Source organism: Manis javanica, chromosome 2, assembly GCF_040802235.1.
Source record: "Manis javanica isolate MJ-LG chromosome 2, MJ_LKY, whole genome shotgun sequence".
Classification (NCBI taxonomy): domain Eukaryota; kingdom Metazoa; phylum Chordata; class Mammalia; order Pholidota; family Manidae; genus Manis; species Manis javanica.
In genome coordinates this window covers 43,188,423-43,200,661 of record NC_133157.1, presented here as the reverse complement: position 1 = coordinate 43,200,661, position 12,239 = coordinate 43,188,423, and positions in this window count along the sequence as shown.

The following is a 12,239-nucleotide window of genomic DNA, read 5'->3' as shown; positions in this document are numbered from 1 at the left end:
CCTAGCTTACCATGGGAATATATTTCCATATAGTTTGCTGTGATATATTGAGAGAGATAAGAGTTAGAATTCATTTGCTATTTAATTTTTCTCCCAAAGTGACTTTAAAAGGTCATCTAATGCCCACACTTCTTCTATTTCCAGAATATTTTCATTTCATCTATCAGAAACCCTTGTGTCAAGGTAATTTATCTGACTAGACTTTTAGAATTTCAGCATCATGGTTATATTTATTTGAATAAATCCAGAGTGTCATCTGATTCTAATGAGCAAATATGAGAAAACAGAAAATAGTGATATTTACATGAAGATGCTGTATTTTTCCACAAACTGAACAGATCTCATAATATCACAGGTACTCATTTTTAATTTTAATACCAACTTAATCTTAAAACCAAAGTTATTGATATATCTCTGATCTAAAATAAATTTTCTCACAATTAAGTTTCATTTATTGGGTTTTCTCATAACAGTATATAATTTCTTCTCCTCTTCCCTGGAAATTCTCAAACCCCCAACCTCTGAGACTCTGAGGCTACCAAAATGAAAAGAAAAAAATTGAAGAAATTAAAAGTAAAGTAAAAACCTACTTTCTGAGCCTTATACAACTTGTATTGGATGGATTCAGAGCAAGGGTGGAAGGAACATTGTGCTATATCTCCTTCATATCCCCAGAACTTAGTATGTATCTGATATAGAACAGGTTCTCAATAAATACTTGTTGAAATAGGAAAGAATGAGTAAATAAATAACAATTAAAGGAGAGAACTATACATAATTTAAAAGGCCTCTCTAAATCCTAAAAACACCTTATAATCCCTATCCTTTCCTCAGAGATCCCCTGGTTCATGTTACAATGCAGCATCTTAGTAATAGCAAAAGGAATAAAATATTGCATCCAGCCTAGAACCAAAGATTCTAAGATTTTAGTATGTGTAAGTACTCTAAGACAAACTTGGTAAAATCTGATTCTCAGGCCTATCACCCACAGAATCTAGTGCAGTGATTTAGGGACTGGAAATAAAAACAGATATTTTAAACAAATACCTCAAAGGATTTTGATTCAGCTGTCTTGGAGTTCATTTTTAAAAAACCATGAAATAAGCCCTCAATAGATGTTGAGTGAATGACTAAAGCTTGATAAATGCTGGCCAACCTTGGTTAAGCTACACTGCTTTGGCTTAGCTGGTGTAAGGCCAATACTTCAACATGAAGATAAAATAATAGCAATAATTTATTAAGTGCTTACTAGTGTCATTCACAGTTGTTTGTCCTGGAAAATCTGTACAAGCCACTAATAACCATCAGTATTGCAATCCCTTCCCCTTGAGATCAGAAGTAGCCTTGACCTCCTTGGCTTGGCTAAATACCTGCTCTCAAGAAAGGACTAAAGAGCATCAGGCCCTGGAGATATGCTGAGCCTTATCTCCAACTCATCTCTCCATTTAGTGAAAAACAAAAATGAAACAGAACAAAAATAAAAATTAAAAGCACCACTCATTTTCTTGAAAACATGGCATAATTTTTAGCATAAAAAAAACTTTAGAAAATGAAATAATCTTATTTACTCTTATTTTAACTGTTCTCAGCACCCAAAATAATGGAGGGTACTGCCCAGGGCTCACATTCCTTTTCCTCCACTCATTAAAGCCTGTGATCCTCGTCTGTAGGAAGAATTTTCAGGTAGAAATCATTGATAGGTAATTCCTTCAGATCAATTGGATTCTTAAAAGAAATGGAATCTGGATTCTCATCCTACTGTTTAAAACTAGGCAATTTATCTCAGAGTCCCCCAGGTATGTGTTACATGGATATTTCCAAGAATAAAGAAGGCATGTGTCACCTCTCAATGTGCAGGCAATTGCACATGAAATACCTCTGTGGTTTGTTGCTGAAAAGTCATACCTCTGATCCACAGATCAGCTTAATTTAACCATTTTTCAACACGTTAATACATTTCCTTATTTTAAATTCCTGCTTAGTGGAAAGTATCCCCATTGAGCACCTGATTTAATTTTGTCTGCTTGGATGCCCTTTAGGTAAAGGACACCATTCAATATCGGAATTAGAAGCATTCTATTCATTTTCCCCCTGCAGCCAGGAAAAGAAAAAGAAGAGCGCAAAGAAGCAGAGACTCAAACAACTCTAGATGCAGCAATTCTCTAGCCGCTGAGCAATGAGGTTTCATACGCTGCTGGAAGACCCATTCATCTTAATTCATCTGGAAAGAGGGCTATGCACGATATTTCACAATCTAAGTACTTTCTGACAAATCTATTAATTATGCACTCAAACAAATTATTTGCTGCCTGTGGAGAATTGCTACTGGATTTTCTCTTGTGCCAGAATCCATGTTCTTTTTTCTGCCTTTAACTCGTTGCTGTCATTGGCAACGTCATACCAGTCTCTTATAGTTAATCATCCAACATTTTAAATTTAGATGTGGTCTCTAGCTAAACATGGGGTTAAGGTAAAATGACACTTAACAGCTGAAAGACATTTTTACTGCTTTATACCTTTTGTCTTCTGTTCTCCTTTCCCACAGTGTATGGAAGATGTGTCTTCTACATGCTAGAGCATTAGATGAGACCATTAGTCTATGGCTTACTGACACATCCCACCCATGACTTCTTTACCTCAATTCTAAAGACAAGTCATCCTCCATAACTCATGAATAGTAACTTTACGAAACATGCATGATGTTTGGAAGGAACAAAATAAGACTTGTAATTTATTCTAATTTGATGATTACACTTGAGGTCTAGTATATCACTTAAAGAGCCCAACCCCTTTAAAAAAATAATGTATTCCTAGCCTTAGAAGTACTACATGCAATTATAGAAAAATATTGGAAACAGAAATTAAAATTAAAATTACCCATAATACTACCTTTATAAAATATACATCTTTGTAGTCTTTTTATATAAATTTAAAATATATGTTCTATATATTGAAAAATACATTTACATATAATTTTGTGTGGATTTTTATCTTCACATTTACATTTAACATATATGTTCTATAATAATAAAACTTTGACATGTGTTGGGGAAATATAATTAAATATAATTAAAAATAAAATATTTTTCCAACCCAGAAATCCTCTTCAAAAAGATAGGAGAAAGACCACACTTTTGTTATTGAATAAGCATTAAATTAAAATGTGATGTGTGTGAAAAGCAATTGCTAAGGGATTGCAAAGATAGAAAGAAATGTCACCCGTTCATAGGCCCAAGCAGATACAACCCATTATATACATGATTTCAAGATAAACAGTAACTAATCTTTAAGTAAGAGGGCTAGCGAGCACCATTTGTCACACATAGTTCATCCTAACTTTACCTGGTACTTGAGGTGGTCATCTGTGTTAGCTGATAGGCTTTATCCAAAGGAAAAAGAAACTTCTCCTATTTTTATGACAGGAGGTACTTTCACAACTTGGAGAGAGATACCTACAAGGTTAGGCTCCCACCCTCTCACAGAAAGTGGGAGACAGGGATGGGAGCTCCCTTAATGACTGCATTTCAAAGAGATGGCTCCCAGGTCCTTGAGAATGACAGGTCTGGGTCATAAAACTGACAGGACGACTAGCTACTTTTCAAAGGATTTAAATATGTATCATACAATAATTGTAATTACAAATACTCTAAAGTAAATGTTCCAAAAAAAGGAAGGGAGGACAATCATATATTTTCAATAGGGAGAATTAAGTTTTCTTATTTTTTATCTGTATTTGTTCTCATAATATGCACATTTTTTTAAATCTGATATTCTGCCATAAAAGTACAGAATTGTCTGTTCTTCATAATCAGACATTAATTCTTAGAAATCATCCTATTTTAAATAAATTTGCAATGTACATGCTTAGGAATAAAGCTTCTAAGCTCTTTTACTTTCACCACATGAAATGTGACAGTGTTCTTTTGGGACAAAGAAAAATACTAAATATTGCCTTCAAAACATAGACACATATGCATTGGAGACACTTAATCATAGACAGTTAATGTACTTCCAATAATTTAAAGTGCACACAGCAGATCTATAGGGTAACCAGCTGCATGTATTCAACAATAGATCAAATGCTTAAAAAAGTAATGTCCAAATTTTAACCATCAAATCCTGAGTTCAGAAATGAGCTCCTTAAGAACATCCATAAACTGCCCAATTGTTCAATTCATGAAAATACGGAGCATTTATGCCCCATCTCCTGACTATTAGAACTGCTCCTTTTGTAAAGGACCAAGTGCCTCAGCTTTGACTGCTCAATAGCTCTTCTGATAAGAGGAAGAAAATCTTTTTCCAAATGGCAGTTGGCTGGCATGGAAGAGAAAGTGTACCTCTAAGATGAAAACAGAGTAAGTGATTATATTTTTTCCCATATTAGAGGGGATGATGAGCCAAGACTTCTTTTTAATTTTTCCAAAATCAAAACTTTTCCCTTGAGGTAGGTAGACTTTTTGTCATTTCACAGCTTAAGGAAACGAGGTAGGTACCAGGGAGTCATACTGTACGCAAGTGGCAAATCCAGAATCTGGACTCATCACTGTTGGATTTCAAAAGTCCTGCTCTCTTCAGCACAGTAGGATGCAGTACCCAAAGGTTGTTTTCTGTTTTTTGCTTTGAAAAGTATCTGTGCCTCATGTTAGCTGTGATCTTGTAACAAGAAGAAAAGGAGGGCACTGTAGGAACTGCAAGAACTTGTAACTGAACAAGTAGATGACAGATTTTTAAAAATTCAGTTTCAGAATCTAAACTCAATGAACAGAGAAGGGAAACAAGGCATACTGAAATGTAAAATGACCAACTTGATTTGCCAAAACTTAATCTCAAAGGAAAAAAAAAATCTTCCCAGCCAGCATAATTTGCTTCCTGGAAAAATTTTAATGACTTGATAATAATTTCATACACTACTGATAAACTGCACTTCCCTGAACTCAATTTGTTTTTCTGAGATTTAGCAAGGATACGATGTTTGCCTTACATTAACAAATGAAAAAAGTGAAATGCTAAAATTTACAAATAAAAATTTATCTTAATACAGCAAACAATTGATTCCTAATTTTTTAAAATTATCTAAGTATCAAATTACATGAATTATATCAGACAGAAGTTAGCCAAAGAAACCATAATTTCTTCACTTTAAAGAATGCCATTTCTTTTGCTAACAATGTTCTCTTCTTAGTAGCTGAAAATTATGAGTTGCTCATCGTTAACATAACCTCTCTGCAAAATATGAGAAAATGTGCTACTAATACTTATTTTACTCTTTATAAGGATTGTGTTTAATAGTTAAAATAGTCCTCTTTGGTCATAGTACAGAATTTCAATCTAATCATGGTTGAAAGCAAAAAAGTTCAGTCATTGAAACAGTATCCCTGATATAGTTTTCTCTTAGAGATGTAGTATACTATCCTAATTGGTCCAAGTTTGAGACTGGGTTTGTCTAGAAAGTGAATATGGAGTTAGATGATACCATCCTCTTAAGTTTCTGCTTGCTAAGTTTATGTAATTGTGTACATAGGTTTGTATGTTTGTGTGTATATATATGTATGTATATAGGCACTCACATATATATATACACAGGATGAAGAAATTAAGCAAAGGTCCTATGAACATGAGACCATGAGAATAATGCAGTCAGTGGCATGGCCTCTGTCCACCCATACTCCCATCCTTAGTCCAGCCTAATGCACGAGTCTTGAGTCTCCAAGAGAGGGAAAAGCATCCATCCAAAAACAAAAAAACTGACTCAGGCAACAATCAGGATTGTTCTGGAGCATAAGGACCAAGTAAAACAAGAGTTGAGAATGGGATGTGTGTTGGGCAGAGGGAGGGGACCCAACAGAGCAGGATCAAAGATGGAATCATGACCGCAAAGAACGACACAACAGTGCCAGAGTCCAGCTGACGCAACAAAGTGGCAAGCCCAAGGCAGGCATCTCGCCGGGCCCTGGAAGAGACACAGCTACTGGATAATCATGTTTAGTGAATCATGTTAGATAGGATATAATTTGTACCCACTTTCCAGTTAGGTCTGGGCCATGAAATTTGTATAACATGTTAAGCTTCCTTCCTCTTTACAACATCAAGTTTCTTAAGACTTTCCTTGTGACTGTTGCCAACAAAATATTCCATGCCAATAAGAAGTTTCCAAAAGACGACATACATACATACATACATCTAGACATTCCACATCATTATTTATTGTGGAAAGAAGCCCTACTGAAGTAGCCTGAAACAAAATCTATCTCATTTCAATATTGTTTGAATATTGCTGTTGTTTAATCATCCAGCCTGATTAGAATCCTTGAAGGGACACACAGAGAGAAAAATCAAGGAGAGAAAAGAACAGTACCAAACATCAATTAAGCACCTTCAATGTACCAAACCCTGTACCAAACATTTACCCATGTCATCTGACTTAACTTTTACTTCTCCTGAGAAGGAATGATTATCACTCTCTTTTAAAAGATGAGCAAGTAGGACTTAGGGGTTTACAAATTGTTCCATAACCCACCTTAGAAAGGCCCCTATGACCTCATCTGTGGAAAGCCATGTCTTCCTTTTGTTATGGAAATTCTTAGAACAATACCCTAAGTCTAACCATAACTCTAACTTTATTTTCCCATGTATATCTTTTCCAGTCTGACTACATAATATTCATTCAGACAACCTTTGAGCAAACAGCCTACATGCTGGCATGACACAACACTAAAAAGCTGATGCCCCAGTTATTCTGAAAATTTCAACAGCTGGAATAGTTCATCTACAAACAAAAGAAATTGACCCTGGCTAAGTTGAGCACAAAACAGAATGTCTTCTAGGTATATGGGATAGCTTCCATAACCAAAGGAACCAGAACAGCTCAGGCTCAAAGAAAGCAAGCGCCCAGTGTAACTCTGGGAGCAGAAACAAAAAAGTCACATCACCAAGGCTCTGCTGTCAGGATGGATCAGCTGCAGACTATTTCCATCATTACACTGTTCCACCCAAGAGTCTGGCTCAGAAAGCGAGGGAGACTGTGGGCCAGCCTGGGTCATGTGTCCGTGGCCCAGCAGGGGAAAGGAAGGCTGTAACTGAGTGCACGCAAGTCTGCGTGCGGCAGGGGAGGAAATGTCCCCCCCTGGAAAATCAGAGTGCTGGGCTGGCAAAATAACAGATCCCCACTACAATAACGAAAGGTCTCCTGTGCCCTCACAAATGTCCTCCCCTGTCACATTCCAGTGAGTGGTTTCTGCTTACTCACATATTCTTCACACACAGCCCTCTGAAGCTGAGCCTGAGCTACGGAGAACTCTGTCTCCCTCACTATCACCACACACCAGAACTACTTCCAGCTTTGATTCATTACACACATCACTTCTATCTTACCCACCAGAACATGATCTATATGGTAATTTATTTCACTGTTTGGTACGTACTTCCACCCCTTCACGTCCTACATCACGGACGCTAAGTTCTGCATCAGCAGCAATGCACTTTAATACCCACCCCACCCCAACTCACGGAAAGCAAAGAACTCTATCCACCCTCTCCCCTTCCCTCCTTACAGAGCAAGTCAGGCCAACCACAGTCCAGATATTATACACTATCCTCAAACCCTTTGCCAACATCTGTCTCTTTGAGAATGCTGAGTTCTACAAATCAGAGGGGGAGAAATTCAGCAGACAAACTGTGTAACTGAAATCAAAGAGGAAACAAAAACTGCTCTGAAAGCACACAAAAGCCCTTCTACAAAGATACTGTTATTGAAATTAAGCACTTAGACTGTCCAGAGAGAACAGTTGGAAATTTCCTGAACAATGAGGTCGAATTCGTGATTCTGAAATAGAATTTGTTTGAATCTTCTACTTTATCAAGCTACCAAAAAGGTTTTCAGTTTACTAATGTGACATTCAAAATAAAAATATGGGTAAATGATGCCCCTATAAATTAACAAATATTTATGTAGTAGGAAATGGAGGAAAGGAACAACAAATGAATGAAATAAAGACTCTGCTTTTACCTGGTGGCCTTTGGAGCTAAATGTATGACTTGCTCTTAATACCTATATAGCGACTTCAGACAGAGCTTTCCAGGGACAGACATGCACTCCCTTCATTGTAGACATCGTCTAGACTAGATATGTCAACTTGGGAAGAAAATCAGAGAGCCTACAGGGCCAAGGAGAGATGCACAGACCTAACAGTCTACTTCCCATCTCTCCTGGCAAAGCAGTCTCACCCATTGCAGGGTGACCCAAAAGGGGATGGGGCCAAAAGACAAGCTAGGAAAAGTTAAATATAGCTGTTAATAAAATGGGAGAAGATAGTTTTCTGCTTATTTTAAATTTCTAGTGAAATTTTTTTAGGAGGGAGAGAGCAGAGAAGTGCAGAGGGAGCACAGGGAATAAAAGAGAATCACTAAATAACAACTTTCAAGACAGATGTCTAATATGCAATGTAGTGTGTGCAGTCCAGGTGCCCAGGATTGTTGGGGGAAAGCCAGTTTACACTTTCCTGCTGGATACACTAATCAGCTTGGAAAAGCAGGAAATGTCAGTAGCTTATTTTGCTTTATTTTTTTACCTCCTTTACAAAGTCCCTTGACCTGCTTTATCTTTCGTCAGTATACCCATCACCATCTGACATAGTATTCATTTATTTGCTTATTTATTATCTTATTTCTCCCATTAGAATAGGAGAATGGCTATTTAGTCTATTTTGTTTCACAGCTTCTAGAATGCATCTGAGCACTTGGCAAATAGCCATGAATATTTGTTGAGTGTTATTTCTCGATAATTGGATGAAAGATATTAATAATAGCCAAAGACATAGTGCACTATGTTCACATTTTACTTAAATATAACCACCTCCATTGAATAGAGCCTCAGTTTCATCTGATGTTCAAAGGTAAGATCATAGCTCCTGCTCAGGGTAGTTAGGATGATTAAATAACATCGTATAGTGTCTGCAACTGAAAAGTAGCTTAGTAAATTTTGTTCATCTTTATTATCAGGAACAGTTGAATTCTCCCCTTCACACACACTTTCTAATAATAAATAATTTGCTTTTTTTCCTTCAATAATGAACATAATGAACAAATATTTTGTCTTAGGCACACGTCCTTTCAGCCTGTAAATAAATAGCTCTTGATAATTATCCCAAAACGGTGTTTGGGAATTCTGCAATAAATTAATGAATCCTGCAACAGACATTCTCTAACAGGACCAACAACACCTTTTAGTTGAGGTACAGAAGTCTGTATACCTTAATGGTGCTAATATGAATTGCAAATATTCTAAATTTATTAATACCATAAATAACCAGTCTTAAAATTAAACTATTGCTATTATCAATAACATTTCTTTTATATTAGAAATAAGATCACGAATGCCTTCTGCTTTCACTTTAACTTGTTTTTATCACAAGTTTTAAGAAATGACATCTGCTAATGATAAGTTCAGAAAAACCCTAATTTTTATCATTTTTTTAACTTAATGCTGACTCATGTGTCCCATCTCCTCATCTCTTCTCTACCTTATTTTAATTCCATCTGACAACTGCCCTTCTGTTTCTTCCTATGTTTTTTTTGTATGTTATTGGTCAGAAAATGGTGACTTGACAACACACATAAGGAGTTCACTGGTGGTTTGAATGTTATCTGAACATTTTCCTATTTTTTTCTCTGTATTTTAAAACTATTTTCCAGGGTTCAGGTGCAAGAAAAAACTTACATTTTAATGGAATGCTAAACATCTAATTGACAGAGTTAGGGGGAACATGATTCTGTGAAGAGTAACTAACCAAAGGCATTTTGGTTAGTTTCTGGCATTTTCAACACTGGCACAATCTCCACTCTCCTGTGGTCTTTATACTTTTCCCCAGCATTCATCCAAAAACATTTCACTTCCGCTTCCATTAAATCAAGTGCTCAAAGATTTTTTAAAATCATTAAATGTCCCCTTGTCTTCACATTTCCTATGCCTCCATCTCCTCCCCGGAACAGTTATTTCTATTTTGCAGCCTCTTTGAACTTTGAAGTCACAGAAAAGGAGAAAGGTAGGACCAAAGCCTGACAAGACACAAGACCTGCCTTCTGAAACTTGGGACTTTCTCCTATCCCATTCCCAGGTTGTCCAAACATGACCCAGGTGAAATGTCTCTTCAACTCCTGGAGCAAAAGTTACTAACACTCTCTTCAGTATAAAACTCCATCATTTTGTTAATGCTGCATTATCATTCTTACCAAACATTTATGAAGAAATGCTCTTTCCCTGCTCTTTCTGTTTCTAGTTCAAGAAGCTTCCCTTAAGAGCAGTACCATCCAGTAGAACTTCTGCAAAGATGTCTTATGTGCACTACCCAGTATGGTAGCCACCAGCCACATGTGGCTATTGAGTCCTTGAAAGGTGGCTAGTATGACTGAGGAAATGACTGTTTAATTTTATCTAATATCAATTTATTTGTATTTAAATAGCTACCTGTGGCTAGTGGCTACTATATTGCCCAGTGAAGATTTAGAGTCACACTCTTATCTGCTTTCAGCACTGCCTGAGAAACCCTGTACTTTTTTCTCCCCCAATGCCTACCTTATCTTCTCTTCTGTCTCAGTTTTGTTACAGAACAGTTTTGCTTTAGAATTCTTTTCCCCCCAACATAGACTCTGTTTTCTCCAAGACGCTTTATCTATTTTTGTGTTTTGTTCTTTCTCATGTTACAGATTTCCCTCTAATCTGATCCTTGGCATTTTTTTCCCCACATTAAGAGTGTGGAAATTAATAACTGAATGGAAGTCTGTGCTTGTGGATAGTGCTTGTGCATGATGGTTTTTACAGCACATTAAAGTGACTGAAGCAGTGTTTGTTTGTTTATTTCTGAAGTTAAAGAATCCCCATGTCAGTTCAATCAGGTTGTTAGATGCAGTAGAAAACATTTTTCTAAGATCTGGCTGGAATGTAAACACTGAGCTCATCAGTGTCCTGAGAGCTGATCAAGGCAAACAGTGGGGAGGGGGAGGTCTCAACTTGCAGCATATAACTTAGTAATAATGTCCCATGTTTCCAGTAGAGAATTCTGCTCTTCATGGTTGCTTGTGTTTTACTGTACAGAGATCATCCGGCATCCCTCCAGAAGATAATTAACTTTCCATTTTAGAAAGAGGAAAGAAAGAGGTAGAATGGCTAATCCCCTGCTGGGGGATGTACAGGAGGAACTTTTGCTCTTAAAACTGCTTCTGAAACAGAATTATGATTTAAACCTTACCTGACCCCTCAAGGGAGGGTCCCTCATATAAAATGGGTGGTTTCTCAGATATCCCTGCCTCAACTTATGAGTCTGCTTTTTAGGGACTTTTAAATTGGTTACCTCTCACTCTGTCCTATTCTGATCATCTTTTTTTGAGATTGACCAGAAGTAAGTATGTGTTCAATCTACCATTTTTTACCATAAATATGTCAATCTGTCTCTATTTAAATGTGAAGGGTTTTGTGGGGTATAGGAATCTTATCTATCCTGGTGTTTCTAGTGTGTACAGAACACAATAAGCATTCTAAATAAATAGGTAAATCCATAAACAAATAGAACAATGGAAGCTTAGAGAGATGGATGGGCATATATGAAAGAGAGTGCCTTTTTGACAGCTCAAAGAGACTGTGTGACCCATCACCTGTGGAGGGTGATGTCTTGAAGTAGCTTATCTTTGGAGGTGTCTTTCTGCCCCATGTAGAGGTACATCTGCTCTCCAGTTCACCCAATATTTCCCTGGGTTGAATTATAGAACACTGATATTGACTAGGCCCTGAATATGATTCGTTGCCCCCTTTCAATGCTTTCTCCTGCCAGCAAGTCTGCACAGAATCCTTAGCCCTTACAGCAGCCAGCTACCTCCTCCAGGCATCTTGTTATGAATAGCATTAGAAAGTGAAGATCATTGCTCCTTCTCCTGGAAATTTGTGAAGCAATGTTGCTACAGTAAGAGACAGTGCCTTGCAATGCAGATTTCATGGATTTTTTTCCATGAAGCCTCATAAAGTAACAGTACACTTTTCAATGATTTCTGCTCGGCTTAAGAGTTTTTTATTGCATCTAACATACAATACCATAGTGGCAGAATTCATGAATATTTTACTTAGAGAGGGAAAGGAAAAGCTAGCTTGCCTAAATAGCTTTTATTTTGTAAGGTTTTGGATTTAGTTTCTTTTTTCTCCCTCCTGTATTTCTTTTTCAAACCCTACATTAAACAGCTGTTTTCAAAGTTTC